This window comes from Trachurus japonicus, chromosome 13 (assembly GCF_045865225.1).
Source record: "Trachurus japonicus isolate A0001 chromosome 13, Traja_1.0".
Classification (NCBI taxonomy): domain Eukaryota; kingdom Metazoa; phylum Chordata; class Actinopteri; order Carangiformes; family Carangidae; genus Trachurus; species Trachurus japonicus.
The window spans coordinates 44,118,861-44,136,054 of record NC_140919.1 but is presented as its reverse complement, the minus strand read 5'-3'; the positions used below and the strand labels follow the sequence as shown (position 1 = coordinate 44,136,054).

At 39.7% G+C, this 17,194-nt stretch overlaps 1 pseudogene across 1 annotated transcript in view; it reads left to right on the top strand.

Annotated features, from left to right (window-relative positions):
* LOC146976705 (protein NLRC3-like) overlaps window positions 1-17,194 on the top strand; it is an 80,114-nt pseudogene that overhangs the window by 23,897 nt on the left and 39,023 nt on the right. The window lies entirely within an intron of this gene.

Here is a 17,194-nt window from a genome sequence, read left to right as displayed (position 1 = left end):
CTCCTGTGTCTTCTACCTCTGCTGCTCGTTGCTTATTGCTGCTTCTCTGTTCTCCTGTAGTGAACCTAATCTTCTGATGTGCTGGTCTACATGATCATTAATGCATACAGGGATTAATAAAGTATTCTTTGACTTTTTGAGATGGTTTCAACTAAAAAACTGAACTAAATAAATGAGAAGCTGAATGTGAAAAGGAGAAGAAGCTCAGAAAGAGGCAGGAGAGTTACTGAACCTGTGATTGTTCTTTTAGGAGCTGAAATTCACCTTTAAAGACCTGGAAAACAGAGACCAGGTTTAGAACTCATCATCTGGATCACCATGGTGACGGCACTGGCAGCTCCTCACTGTCATTGATGCTTAATGATACAGGAAATATAGAAGTATAGAAGTGTCAGCAGACAAACTGTGTGAATATACATGTCAACATAAAGAGGTCAGAAAGTAAAGGCTCTCGTACTCATTTCATCTGACCAGTTGTAGTCCGTTACAGACAATATTCACCTGTTAGTAACAATGGAAACAGTTTCAACTAAACACTGATTCCTGATGATGATTCAAACAAATGAAGCACAACATCAGTGACTGTAGGTTTAACACATCTGACTTTACTGAACATTATCTTTGTTGTTAGTCAGTGTTGTCGTTGATGAAAATCCATGGTTCAAAGTCTCATTACTCATCCATTTAATCCACTAGCATAGCATTCATCAACACGCAGCATCACATCCACAACGCCGTCGGCTCAGCCCAGAGGCATGATGGGAGTTCCACTACTGCCATATTCAGTGGGCCACATAACACGGAGGTCACCCCGAAAGTCCCGAGCTTTTTCAGTGAATGTGACAGTTGTTGTAATAAAAACTCTTGTAATCTCTGACATGGACGCTGCTCTGCAACAGACTCTACTGTGCATCATTAATAGTAGTGAAGAGTGAACTCACCTCTCTCTGCTGCTCTGGTGGCTCCTTACATCCTTTGTTGCAGCCGTGTGGCTCGCTGACAATGTCACTTCTCTCACGTCACATCCAACGTCCTGTCTGTCGTCACGGCGATATATCATACTAGTTGTCATAGTGTTTGATTGCAGATGATGGGCTGGCTCCTACCTTAACCCATAAGCTTCTCCTGTAACTACTATACTCATGTAGTCTGTAGGTTACAGTTGTTATGGTTCTTCAACAGTGGACTGACTGTGTTCCCAGTCATGTTGCTCAGACTAGAGCCAGAAACCAGTCCACTCTGAAACACAGTGAAGTGAGCCTGCAGTCCAGCCTGCTCATGTGACCTTCTACCTCAACACACCACTTTCAGATGAGTGTTCATTCATGTTCATGCCCTGACCCCTTGTGGTTGTTAGGTGGCACTACGTTACATTGATATTACAGTAATATGAACAGGTGAGTGTTAAATGTTCACTGTTTCAGGTCTGAGTCTCTTCAGATAATCCATCATTTATTATCATTTAAAAACACAAGGCTGTGATTTACTTTAAAACCAAAAGAGAATAAGAGATTTTTGGTGTAAAAATCAAGAAATGAAATTCTTCTTCTTTTTTAAAATTAGTTTTTATCATTATTTATTTTGAAACCAGAAACCATATTCATATGGATGTATCTGATTTTTAATTCTAAACCAAAGACTAGAAACAAAATCATTTGGTCAATTTGGTTTTTGTTTCTTAACAGAAAGAAAGAAAATCCAAAAAGTAAAAAAAGAAAAAAATTCTGAGTCTTTAGAATTATTCCTTTCATTTCATTTCATTTTTTATTTAACCATTATTTATACAAGTACTCTCATTAAGACATGGTGTCTCCTTTTCATTCTCATTTGACCGAGACGGTGCACAGACAGGAAGAGGACATCAAGAGTGAAAAAATCTAAAAGCAAAATAAAATAAACTGTCAAACACCAAAGATGTACAATTTTGACAGTTTTTGTTTTTTCTATTCTGATTCCAAAAGGTTTTTCTTCCATTTTAATTTTGAAACAGCAGATTTAAAGGTTTTTTTATTTAGAAAAAGAAAAAAAAAAGGATTATCTGATGATACCCAGACCATTTCAGTCTTAGAAACTCATCAGCTGTGTAGCCGACCATCTTCGTAACTTAATAAAGTTAATATTAATAGATCAATCCTCAGAGTTGTGTATCAGTGTTGGTGGATGTGACTGTCTCTGACCTTTGTGTAGAGTCTGTGTGAACACTGCCTGAATCCCTGTAGATCAGCTGTGACACATGGGAAGATGTGCTGGCTGATGAATCCAGGTGGACAGCATGTGATGTAGCAGCAGCAGCTGTGATGAGCCTCTGTCATGAGCCTTCATGGAGCTCACAGGTCGTCAGCATCCATGAAGGATAAGCTGTTAGTGAAGAAAACTCCAGTCAGACCATGGTGAAGCACACTGATGTTTCCACAAGCTGACCTCCTGCTTTGAACAGGAATTTACTGGACTTTGAGCCATTTTATCAAACACTGTAAAAGCTACAGGACAGATACAATGAGCTTTAGCAAACAGTCAAATATCAACTGTATCAAACATTAACCACTGACTAGGGTTGCAAAGGGGCGGAACATTTCCAGTAAATTTCTGGTAAATTTCCAGAAACTTTCCATGGGATATTAAATTTGGGAATTTTGGAAATATTCCAAATTGGAAACCTTCCATGAGAATTATGGGAATTTATGGGAATTAACTGGAAATTGGGGGTAACTTAAACAAACTGTAGAACATAAATGGAAATATTTAGTTTTGTCATAAGCAGACATCCATGCAAAATAATACAATTAAAAAACATGACATTTCAACAGATTTATTTGTGAGTAGAACTTTATCAAGTTTTAATTCTTATATGAACAATCAATTCTTTTACTGAACAACAAAAACATGAATGTTGAGTAACCCGTACTGAGTAGTCCGTGCATGTGACTGAGGAATAGCATAGATATTCAAGTGTACTTGCATTAAATCTGGTTGTTTTAGCCAAGATTATGCTACAATATATTTTCCCCCAACTATATTTAAGTTCCCTGTTAAGGAACTGGAATTTGGAATTTGAACTGGAATTTTGTAAACTGGAATTCTGTAAATTCCGGATTTATTCCCGTTTATTCCCATATATTCCTGTTAATTCCAATATATTCCCATTAATTCCCAAGGAAAGTTTCCAACTTTGAAAATTCCTGGAATTTTGCAACCCTACCACTGACACATTACAATCAATACATTTACTGATATTCGACATTTAAAGGGGAACTATACAAGTCTGGCAGCTTCTCATCTGTGTTGCTAACCCTCCTCCCCCACCTGGCCATGTGCATTTGTTTTCAATGAAGCTGAACAGAAGACAATCCATGGAGCGGTGGATAACATTATTTATCATATATGTGTATATTTGTGTAGTCTTATCTGTCATAAACAAGAGATTATGGGTTACGGGGCGTGGTGCTGCTGGGACCAGAGCTGTAAAGTCTTGTTGAGCCTCAGTTCAAACCTTCTTCAGGTTCAGGAGGTTCTGTCAGAGGCTGGTGAAGAACTCCAGCAGAACCACGGCTCCACAGCACAGTGCTTTTCAACAATGAAGCTAAACGTTATCTATTAAACACTGATCTGCTAAATCCCAATAAGCACAGAATGACTGATGAGTTTATCAATACAATGTTCAGCATGAGCCTATATCCAAAAATCACTGGACCCAGCAGAATCACAGCCCACTGTGCCGCCTTAAGAGAATAGATTTTAAAGTTCTGCTCCTGGTTTACAAATCACTGAATGGTTTAGGTCCAGAATACATGAATGACATGTTAGTAGAGTATAAACCCAGTAGAGCTCTGAGATCTACTGACTCCGGTCAGATAGTGGAGCACAGAGTTCAGACCAGACATGGTGAAGCAGCATTTAGCTGTGATGCTGCTCACAACTGGAACAAACTACCAGCAGAACTGAGATCAGCCCCAACTGTAAGCACGTTTAAATCCAGGTTAAAAACAATTCTCTTTTCATGTGCTTATAGCTGAGCTCTTTTTAAAGCAGAAGTAAGTGATATATTTGTGTTAATATAAGTCTTAAATAGTTGTATCTTCCGACAGCAATCACTTCTATAGAGTGTTTGGAACGAAACACGGGTCTGTCAGTCACTCTGCTCTGCTCTGAGCCCAGGAGAAAACTTTCCTTGTATCCTACAACCTTTATCCAATGAGGAGAGAGAACGGCATGAAGGGCTGTGTGTGCAGCCAAGGGATGCGTGTGAATGTGGTGACGTAGGGACGAGGACCAATAGATCCATGACGAGGGCGGGGGCTGCTAACTCCATCGGCTGACACAAAGTTATGGTGCGTTCAGGGCAGCCCGTAACTCGTGTTTTTCCGACCTGTGAAGTGGTACCAGTTCGATCTGGTACGAGTTCACGGGTCAGAAGTTACGAGTGGCCGTTATAGTGACTTTCACAGGTAAAACAAGTCGGAGAAACACGAGTGGGTTGCCTGGAACGCTACAAAGTCGTAAGTCGTGACTTGAAGCTGTAATTTACGGTTTCAAAAGCCTGCCTGGAACGCAACATTAGCCAAGACCACCGGATCACTTACTTCTGCAACTTAAAACTGTATCTATTTTATTTTACTTTTTTATTCTTCTGCTCCTGTTTTTAACTCTGTGTTTTCTTGTTTTTTGTTTTTATGTTGTTTTATGCAGTTTTTTTAAAAATGTTTTGTCTTTATGTAAACCACCACACCAATAATCTGTTTATCAAATGGAGATTATTAAAGTTTGTTGACATAGTAAAAATTAAAACTGCACAGATAATATACAAAGCCAAGAAAAATGTACTCCTTAATAATATTCAAAAAATGTTCAAGGAAAGAGACTTGTTTCTTTCTATGACTCTGAAATCATGAAGAGCTCTAATGGGTATAATGGAAAATGTAACTAAAGAGTAGGCATCTATAAGCTAGATAGCTTCAGCCTACACCTTTTCCATCTATTTATGAACTAGTTGAACGAATGATGGTATTATGGAAGGTTGACTGACTGTGATTGATGCTCAACTGTAAATAATTTTGTGTAAAAAAAAAAAAGATTGAATAAACTACTACTACTACTAAGCCCAGCTCCATGTTCCTCACAGCAGCTGAAGAAAATGAAATAGTTCACTAAAGTTTGTAAAAATGTGCTGTGACTCAGTGTTAGTGGAAGTGAAGCAGTGAAACGTCTCTGAAGAATGACACTCCAGCTCATTTTCTTCTTCTTTACAGAGTTCTTCTCACTCTTTACCTAAAAGCAAATCCTCTGTTGATGTGACCATTACCCATAATCCTGTGCTTTCCTCCTTTGCTCTGTGATGCAGGTGCAGATTTATGACAGTAGGGGGCACTGACGTCACATTAGGCAGAATCTCACCTGAACCTGTTGAACTACACCACACAAAGCTCTGACGTCAGGACGTGGCTCAGATCAGAAAGGGTCAAAATGGCCACCAGCTGTTTGTCACTGTCAACTGTTGATTATCACAGTTACACAACAAACACACACAAACACATGAGTGTCACATTAAGATTATATTAAATCACTGTGTGTGTTTGTCAGATACTTCAGGTGAGGTCAGCAACACCTTCTCACTCACCTGTGACCTCACCTGGTCATTCATAGTGAGTGTTAGCAGGTGTGGGAGATCGTTGTTGTTGTTGTATTTCAATTAATCATGTCAAGCACAACTGTATAGATATATATATTTTTTTATAATTCAACAAACCATGTCAGCCACATCTGTATGGATATATATATATATTTTTATATTTAAATAAATCATGTCAATCGCAACTGTATATAGATATATATATATATTTTTTGTATTTCAAAGAATCATGTCCAACCCTCCTGTAACTATGTAAATGTACTTCTTCTGTTATTCTACTGGTCCTCTGTCTTTATGGACTTTTTATGTGAATTGTTGTATTGTTTTGGGGACTACAGATGTAATTTAGCACATGTGCTAAGTCTGGTGTATTTACAGTGGGTACTCTTGCACTCACTGCCCATTAATATGCACTGTCCTGACTAAATAAACAAATTAAGTAAAGTTGTTGAACTAATACTCCAGACAGCGACAGCCTGGGAAGTTCACCCAGAGGATTTTTAGGAATAAAACTCAGGTGTGAAGTAGAGCTGAGGCAGAGACAGAGGTTGAAATGACTCATCAGTCATATCAACATGTTAAAATGTGCTAAAAGCATCAGTGACAGGGGCAAAGGGAAAGCAGTCAGGGCTGAGGTGAAGCTCTCTCCAAGGCCGAGCAGCAGTGATTCTAGGGGACGGTGCAGCCACCACAGCCCTGCTATTAGCCACTGGAACAGTGCTGTGTTGCACTGTTAAAGGAATAGTTCAACATTTTGGAAAACTGGCCCATTGCCATAATCCCTACAATTTTAGCAGTAGGTTTGTTACCTTTATTTGTCGGTGCAAGCTGTTTTTAGAACAGCGGCGCAGAGCCGTGAGCTGCTCAGAGATACGCTATGGAGGCTAAAGGAATTTCTTGGTTTCCCTCATCAAACTCATCAAATACACAATCCAACAACTCCAAAACGCTGCACATTCACCACGCTATGAGATAATAACAGAACGTTACCACACAGAGTTGTTTTAGAGGTAAATTCATGCAAAACCGCTGATGCGCGTTGAGTTCAGGGACAGTTTTTCAGCAAGCAGTCTCTGTATTTACCTTGAAAACGGCTCCGTCTCATAACGTTCTATTATTATCTCATAGTGTGGTGAATGTGCAGGTCACAACTTGTCCACAGAAGCGTTTTGGAGTTTTTGGGTTGTGTATTTGATGAGTTTGATGAGGAAAAACAAAAAATCCTCCGTAGCGTAGCTCTGAGCAGCTCGCCGCTCCGCTCCGCTGTTCTAAAAATAGCTTGCACTGACAATTAAAGGTAACAAACCCACTGCTGTGACTATAGGGATTATGGCAATGGGCCAATTTGCCAAAATGTTGAACTATCCCTTTAAAGAGCTACAGGAAAGACCAGGAGACTGGATGTATGGACATGTGTTTTCACGTCTTCTGTAGTGAATAACTCCAGGAAAACAATCCCACCTGATCTTTGCTCATCTTTGTTCCTGAGCTGCACTTATTCCACCTGCTGTAACTGATCAGGGATCTGATCAGCAGATCCATAGACGGACTTTGTCCTTGGTGGTGGTGGGGCAGTTGATGAAGTTGATGTCTTTATTGTTACTCATTAACTGTTTATTGCTTGTTTATCACTCTGCTGTGGCCAACACTGATGGTTTCTGTCCTCACTGATTCACACATGGACTCGTCTTCTTGTGTCACTGGAAGGTGATAGGAAGTTTCATATAACTATTTAATAACTTTAATAACAGGCGTAGTGGAGCCGTGCATGGAGTCCTGCAGTGTCCTGGAGGAAACTGGAGATGAGTTCAAAGACCCAGAATCACTGACAGAGGCTTTTACAGCTGATTTGAAGATACAGGTGGAGGAGCACTGTCTTCATATGGACACCACGTCAGGTAGGCCAACAATTTGACAACTACCTGTAGCATATGTCTTGCAGTTTCCGATACCATGCTATTACAATACAATAATTATTTTCTTGTGGGCAAGGATAATTGATTTCTTTAATTATGGGAAATTACTGTTTTGTGGTTTGTATTTGTCCTAACAGTGAGAGACACCTTAGAAGACTCCTAAAAGTCCTTGGGTTGAAGCGGAGAGCCTGCGAGCGACCTGTCACTGAGATCCAAAGAGCTGTGGAGGTAACATTTAAAACAGATAATGACAATTAAATAAATCCATTATATATTTTAAGCAGCATCTGTAATGTAAGCAACTTACTTAAACATAATAATTGATGATAATTAAAAAGCATTATAGGTAGGCTGCAGTTAGTGATTTGATGAAAGTAGAAGTTGGTTAAAATTACCCCACAATACACTACCATGTAAACTGTTTTCTTGTCTGTAACAACATCTATTGCACGTCTGTCCGTCCTGGGTGAGGGATCCCTCCTCTGTTGCTCACCCTGAGGTTTCTCCGATTTTTCCCTGTTAAAAGGGTTTCCATGGAGTTTTTCCTCAGTCGATGTGAGGGTCTAAGGACAGAGGATGTTGTTACGATGCCATGTAAAGCCCTTTGAGACAAACTGTTTGTAAAAACGGGCTATACAAATAAAATTGCCTTGCCATATCCCTGTATAAAAGTCCAAGTGCCAAGTATCCCCCCATACACATAAAGTCACATGAATGCACAGGCACACACACACGCACACACACGCACGCACACACACACACACACACGCACGCACGCACGCACGCACACACACACACACACAAACACACACACACACACAGCAGCCACAACTACACTTACAGAACCCGTAGTATTAGAAACTGGAGACTTAAAAACGATATTGCGTCTCTCTCACTGATGATGTTTCTGCATGTTGGGATGGATGGGGGCTGATAGAGATGACAGGAGGAACATGACGGAGTATATCATCTCTAAATTCCACACATTTCAAACTCTACTATTGTCAGCTTACAACAACGTTTATGAGCTGTGATTGGCTGCTCCTCCTACTTCTCTAACTAACAGGTGGCAGAGGAATTGGATTTTAATATAATAATAATAATGATAATAATAATAATAAGGCTTTTTTGGATTTATGAAGATTTAGGAAGCGTTTTTTTGGACACTCAAAACCGATTGACAGAAAACATTATTAATTCATACCACATTCACAACGGTGGTGTTAGGCTATGTCTTTAGCCACAGCTGCCCTGGAGCAGACTAACTGGCCTTGTGACCACCACCCAAAACATTCATAAACATTCACATTAGACATTTTGTCCTACATTACCCTTTTTCATGTCCTATTATCAGATTATACTGACAGTTCCATCAAATGACTGAATAATTTTTAATAATTCTAATATACTATAGCTTTAAATATGACATATATCTGTGATTTCCAGAGTGAGATGAGGCAGTGGTCACCTGACCAAGGCATCAGAGCCATGCTCAAACGGGTTCGGGATGTCAGGGGTGTGCAGCCCTGCTACAGGTTGGTTTATACACTATGCTGTTAATGTCAACATAACTGTCTAATATCAATTGCCAGTTTAATTCACTTGTAATTTTTAGAGATGATGTCGCAAGAATAATGAGGGAGCTTGATGCAAGTGGTCTCCAGAGAAGATCTCCTGGCAAGAAAAAAATTGTCCGCAAGAATTACATAAGCCGTGGTCCAAATGACACCTGGCACATTGATGGTACTATATCTTTTTAACTGTGGAGATACCCTTTGAGATGGTAATGCTAGTAGTACTTATTGGTAACCAATACCCTTTTTCACCATTTAGGTAATGACAAAATGAAGTTCTTTGGTATGTGGATACATTTGGGGATTGATGGGTATGTATGGTTAAAAATAAAATTGAAAATTTAAAAAAATTGAACGTTTAACAATATCATGATGTTAAACTAACCAAGAACTTAATGTCAAATGATGAGAAGATTGTTGGTATATACTCCCTGTTGAAGTAAAGATATAACAACCACAACCAGAATGATTCAGTGTTATTTGTTATTTTTAGTAATTCCTGTAAAGGGTGGAATATGTAGCAGAAAACTCCTCCTATGGGCTCTATGCACAGCTCCACTACTTGCTCAAGTTTAAGCAGCTGTTTTATTTCATGTTTTACGTTTTTTGAAAAACTAATTAATCCTGGTGTGTCTGTGTGTGATTTCAATTTATTTTTTAGGCTGTCCTTCTTTGATTCGGAGTGACAAAGGAAAGGAGAACATTATTGTTGGGCAAATGCAGATTGCATTTCACATGCGAGAGCTGGGAGTCCAGGCACGGCGCTGCTTCAGACAGGGAACATCTGTCCACAACCAGGTAAGTTTTAAACATTTTTAGACAAGCACTGATGACATTCATAAAAAATTATGCCTTCTTTTCTGTGTGTCTGTGTGTGTGTGGGTTTGTGTGGGTTTTAGAGAGCTGAAAGCTTCAACAGTATTTTGAAGCGTACCTGGATCCGGAAGTGGATACAAACATTTGAGGTATCAAAGTTTATTAATTGTTATTGAAGTTGAAGATATTTGTTATATTTAAATTGTAAATACCAAAATCTAATTTTTATTGTACTACATCCCTGAGATTTGTATTCACTTTTTAAAAAAAAAAAATCTTTCTGGGCAAATTGATTTGTAGGCAACTGTGTACAAAGGTAATGGTTTCACCTGACCATTGTTGCTGTCCCCTGTGACAGTTGTTAGTCCTGTGACACTTGGGTAAAGTGAAACCCTGGTGAACGACAATCTTTGAGACGTTGTTTATCCTCCTGGGTATCCTCCTCCCCTGTTTAGGGATGGTTTTTCCACTTTAACATAGGTGGCTTCTTTTACTCCTCTTTCAAACCCAATTCCCCAATATGTAAGTCCCTTATACAAATATCTCTTGAATAAACGCATGGCTCAACACAGAAGGGCAAACTCCTCAGGTTCTGTCTCAGCTGTCTATTCACATCTAAAGGAGAAGGCACACTCCTTTGAAGCCAATAATGCTAAAATCCTGGACAGGGAGGACAGGTGGTGTGAAAGATGAGTTAGAGAAGCCACCAATGTTAAAGTGGAACAAACATCCCTAAACAGAGGAGGTCTTGTGTCTTCCCACACAAATACAACTCCAGTTACCTACGATTCAATTTGCCCAGACAGAACATTTACCTGGATGAATGAGAATATCCATAGAAAATAAAATGAACTCTGCATTTATTCATGCTGTCTGAACTTTTACAACATAAACCACTGCTATCCGAAAGTTCAATGATTATTTACTGTGTGTGTGTTTACATACCATTATAAAAATAATGTGTCTTTTCCCAAAATCATGTTTAGGCCATGATGCAGTCCGGTGTCCTAGAACTGGACAACCCTGTGCACATGTAACTAAGTTCTTCAAGCAGTAGCAAGATCAAAATCATGTTCGAATTGATGACATGCTACTAATATATGTAATTATGTGGCGTCCAAAAACAAGTGAATCGTTGAATTCATTGAAGTTCCTGTTACAATATCCCTATACGACATATACAATTAAATAGTTAGCGTCTTTACCTAGAAAAGCGCTACATAAAACTGATTTATTGTTGTTATTTTTATGCAGAAAAGATCTTAAAGCTTCACGTAAAGCATTGTAATTCATAGAATAATTGCTTTATGTATAATTTTAAAAAACAATGCAAATAATGCATTCCTTTTATCATTCATACATTTTTTTAAATCTCCAACTACAGGCTATGCTGACAGGTTGACTCCAATCCATGAAGACCTCTTGGACCATGCCAAAACTCTTATCAGTGACGAGGAAGAGGCATCACAAGTGGCGAACGAAGAGTTCAGGGAAATGTGTCACAACATTTTAGTGGACAGTGCTTTTCCAGGAACAGCTGATGGCTGCCTTGCTGCTTACCTGAAGCTGGTGCAGCAAATAACTGCTGCAATGAATGACAAAGACATTCCAACGCCCCAAACATTTGCAGATAGGATGTACAAAAAAATACACACAGCAAGACATGAGGAAGGTCAGCAAGCATCGTGAGAAAAAAAAATTACTTTTATTTAAAGTAATAACAATCCAAACAAAGTGTGTCACAGCAAATAAAAAACAAAGTGTCTGTCACAGCTGATCAAAAAAGAAAAAAGAAAGTATATGCCATGCTCGTAAAAGAGATTTTTTTTATCTCAAGCAATTTGCCTGGTAAAATAAAGGTTAAATAAATAAAAATAAATAAATATAATAAAGATTCATTGTCACTGAGCTCTTCCACGTCTCTCTTTGAACCTTTTCATAATACAAAGTAGAAGAACATCATAGAATGGCAGAACATGGTGCCCCCATAACAAAGAAAGCACAAGAGAGCTTTGAGCTGGCTGGCGTGATTTTTCTTGTTTTGTTTGCACTGAACAAGGTGCACAAAACAAACATCAACAAGCATGTACTACCAGCTATAACCATAGCGGGTTGGCAGATCCACCAAGGACTTCAGGAAAGTAACGACCTCAGAAGCATCAGGCCTCAAGCCTGCCTGATAGCTTAAAAGGCCACCAAGAAAACTTAGTTGGTCTACAAGCTGGGAAAGGCCATGTGGTGGGGCTTCTTTGCTCAAAAGCAACGCCAACTCTCTTTGCTTTTTTACTGACCAGGGGGCAGACCCAGTAAAAAGCTCAAGGTATGTTGCCCCAAGGGACCACATGTCTGTTTTGGTGGACGCATCGGCAAAATGCAACACACACTCAGGGGCCATGTAGAGAAAAGTGCCGCCTGCTGGCCCTACTGCTTGTGTTGAAATGCGGCTGCCCTGGCGGATGGATACGGTGTCCCGTATTTGGGCCATGCCCCAGTCAGTAAGCGCAGCCCTCTTTGAAAGCTGGTGAACCTGTAAGATAGAGTTTCAATGGTCAAATTATCAAAAACAGAAGTACAGTTAATTGTTAAAATAAATCCCAAAACTATCTGCTCTCGGTCAGGAGACCTTCATCAGGGTAACAATCAGCACATGAGTTCTGGGGAGTATTTGGCTCAGTAACAATCTGCCCACTAATGCCCTGAACCTTCACTGATTTGACTTAAATAAACTGTAAGTCACACAGTCTGAGACTGAGCGTCCTGTAAACATGAGTGGAAATGCACTAAATCAATCTTGCGATGTTACCTTGACAACTAAATATTGATGACTTTTTCCAGTCTGGGATTGATGATTTACTTTTTAATTTCAGCAGCAAAAGGTGTGAGGGACACATAAAAAAAAAATTCTTGGGTCAAATCTGAATAAATGAAAGTTTTTTTCATGTCCCAAAGGGCACTTTGTGTTGCAGCTCATAAGATCACACTAAAATAAAACATAAAACACAGGACACATTAGTGACAAAAACGTGCATCTGAATAAATAATATAAATAGTATGTGCACTACCTGTGGTCATATAGTAAATATTAAATATAAGAAGTAACATTATGGCACTGGTTAAAGTAAACAAAGGTAACACTGATAGTAACACAAACCTTTAACACTGAGGACAGTACAGTGACCAATACAGGTTGTGATGATACAGGGTACTATCACTCCGAGGCATTCAATGCTCGAATAGAAAGATGTAGAAAGGGAAGTCGGTATCTGTTTTTTATGGCCCAAGGGACGCACAGACAAAGGCCAGACGGGAGGAGCCTGTACTCTGAGCACAGGGGATGGTCATCCTCTGAGCATATGGACAGTGCTTCAATGCTTTAATTGACAGTGCTGTCTCCTATCTCTGATGCAAAGATTGCCGTACCAGCAAATAATAGAAAAGGAGATGACAGACTCATTGTAGGCACAATAAAATATTTTCATCAGAGTCTTGTCAACATGGAACTGGCCAGCTTCCTCAAGCAGCACATGCACTGATGGCCTTTCTTGCACAACATTTCAGTGTTGTAGTTAAATTTCATTTGATCGTCAATTATTGTATCCTGGTATTATTTACAATTTCATATTTAACCATTAATAACACTATTTGAAGCAGTTGAGTGGGTATTGTTGGGTAAAAAAAGGAAAAGCACTGAGCTCTGATACAGCAGAGAGAGACAGAGAAGGGAGGGGTGAGCATGAGGAAACCAAGAGAGTGCTGAGGAAGCAAGGGAGGAGTGGTCAGAGTGTGCGCATGCGTGGGAGTGCATCATCAGGGTGTGCGCATGTATAATATTAGTTGAACAAATCAGCGGGGCAGATCGTAGTCGAACCATCATCGTCAACCGTCATTTGAATAGAAGGGAGGATCGTAAATAAAAAGCGAAGACAAAGAGATAAGAACTTAGTCTGGTCCGGAACAGGCTCGGGTTTATGTCCATTTTTTCTAAGTGGCGTAAACTCTACTGCACCAAAGCTCTGTCTACTCTGATCGCCTTGTGGAGCCATTTTGATACTCTGAGGGGATTTTTCTTATAACTTTGATGAACAACTTTTATAACCTTTGAGCATATTTGATACCATAATTTTGTACTAATTACATGTTGGAATAAAAGAGATCCTTGATCGCAACTGGCCCTGTTTTGGATCTTATTTTTCCTCCGACATAATTGGCGAAGCCAGCCAGGAGGGATTGCGAGCAGCTGAGGACGTGCCGGGGTGGACAACCTGCAACTCATCACACTTGTGGCCACAAATTAAAGGTAAAGCAGTTCATTTTCTGCTCAAATTTGTGTGACTGAGTGCAGGTCTCCGCCAAGGTAAGATAACTCAGAAAATATAAGCTTGCCCCTAAAGAACCTAGCTGTAAATTGTTGTTAACTCCCAAACCTTAGGTCGTAAATACAACTGACTGAGCTTTGGTGCAGATTCCATGTTTTGTATGTCTTTTAACCTCTCCATCTCAGGGTTCCTACACATTTGAAATTTCCAAATTCCATACTTTTTCCAGACCCTAATTTCCAGACTTCTCGGTAAAAAATTCAAATAATTTGTGATATTTGAGTAAATAGTTGTGCGTTATATAAAAAAAATCATGCAATTAATCATTTGTTTTCATTATTCTGAATGTGTATGCCATTATGTAACCAAATAATTTCCAGGAGATTGTAGCTATAGGTAGCACATACAAAAATAATTAACCCAGAAAACTTCAGATAAGACCAAATCCAGATAAGTATTAATATATAAATATATTTCCATACAATAATTTCAATTTTTCATACTTTTCCAGACCTCGAACTGTATTAAATCAAATTCCATACTTTCCCATACTTTCCATACTTGCGTAGGAACCCTGCCATCTGTATGTTATCTGTTCTGAACCACTGTCTAGAATCTGTGTCTGTGGATATATAAAATTGAAGATAAGTTAGTGCATGTTTGGAAGAAGAGAAGAAGAAAAGAAAAGGAAAACCATGGTGCGGAGTGAATGAATGAGACAACACTGAATGTGGTGATTGGATTGTGGCTATAAGTCTGTTTGGGGTTTTTTGCTGGACTGGCATGGACTGCTTTGCATGCGGCTATGTTAAGATCTGAGTGAAATTCTTCTCACTAATCGAAGTGGCAGCGTGCTATAAATCTAAAATACCAAAAGGGGGGGGAAGTTACAGGTTAAATTCTGATGATACCGCTCTCAAGACATCGAGAGGTCTGCTAACCTGAATAAGGGAATTTAGAGAATCTCTGATAAGCCAGCTCTCATGGTGAATGAGAGGACTGTTGAGCAGAGCAGTACAACAGGTACTGAGTTTAGAGAATCTCTGATAAGCCAGCTCTCATGGTGATTGAGAGGACTGTTGAGCAGAGCAGTACAATAGGTACTGAATTTTGAAAATCTCTGATGATCCAGCTCTCATGGTGATTGAGAGGACTGCTGATCAGAGTGTATAGTACGTGAGGTACTAAGTTTAAATCTCTGAGGATCCCGCTCTCATGGTGATTGGGAGGACTGCTGATATGTTTTTCTGTGTATTAATGATATTTCTGTTTGCCTTACTGACAGTTACACCATGACAGACCGCTACGAGACAAGACCAGTGCAGGCAATACCTGGAAAGGCCAGCGAACCATCTCATGGTGCCATCAAGGCCAGGGGTGATTCCTCGCTATGGAACATACATAGTCGAACCAGCCTGAGGTCTAGACGTGGCAATGCAACCTCAACCACGATCGTTGTACATGGGACAGCTGATGAGTCCATATCTTCCATCGCAGTATAAGGGACGCCCATGATGCAGCCGACACCTACCTGGGAATCACTACTACATATATCAGCACCATCACGTATGATCCAAGTGGAGATGCAACCGACTACACCATGACAGTTGTGTATCCTGAGATGAATGCAACTACTACAGAAGCTGTACTGCAGCATGCAGAAAGACTGGTCAACACTCGCCACTGCTAAGCCACAATATGAAGGCACTAAGAACTAAGAACTAAAAAACAACTGTCTGATGACAGAGAATGGTCAACACATGAAGAGACTACATCAGCTAAGAGACAAGAAAAGATTGGCTCACGAGAATCACAAGTTGTGACAGGAAGGCAGAGCCATGAAGGAAAACACCATGAAGAAGAGCTTTGATGCTGATGGACATTACACCTGTTCCCTCTGATTTACTGTTGATATACCTGTTGTCATACTCAGACAAGGCAAATACATAAGTATCTTAATGACTTGTTACTATGTTAGAATTACTAATAAGACATATTCTCATATAGACAAGAACCTACTAATTCTTTTGATCTACTGCCGTACCATGTAACCAATTTGCCAACAACTACATCTGCGGAAGACATATGTGTGTCTATTAATAGTGAAATAGTGAAACTTACAGTGGTTAAATACATTAAATACATAGTTGAACATTTATTGATGGTTTTTAATATTTTAATGCCACCACTACTGCATTATGAGTCACAACTAACTGCTGTCTGACTCACATCATACATGTTGTTTTTAGTATTTTTTTAGTCTCTGCTTTTAACTGATTCTGGTAAACACACTATGGTTAATATTGAAAAAATATTGTTTTGACCTACTGAAACTCTTTACTTACTGATTGTTTTGTCTTTATCATCTGCTGTAATCATGCATTATATGTCATTTTTGATTTGATGAGACTTTGCAAGTCTCACAGGGGGGAATGTTGGGTAAAAAAAGGAAAAGCACTGAGCTCTGATACAGCAGAGAGAGACAGAGAAGGGAGGGGTGAGCATGAGGAAACCAAGAGAGTGCTGAGGAAGCAAGGGAGGAGTGGTCAGAGTGTGCGCATGCGTGGGAGTGCATCATCAGGGTGTGCGCATGCGTGGGAGTGCATCGTAAGTTTGGTGTCTAGGTGCCTACAGAGGGAGTCAAGGGGGGTAACGTAGATAACCCCGTCAGCAAGACTGTGTGGCGCCAATGAAGCTGAACTTGGGATGAACCCCAACACGTGCCATAGTAAGACACGTCCATGAAGGCGGGGATTAGCATCGTGTGATGTCGTATAATATTAGTTGAACAAATCAGCGGGGCAGATCGTAGTCGAACCATCATCGTCAACCGTCATTTGAATAGAAGGGAGGATCGTAAATAAAAAGCGAAGACAAAGAGATAAGAACTTAGTCTGGTCCGGAACAGGCTCGGGTTTATGTCCATTTTTTCTAAGTGGCGTAAAC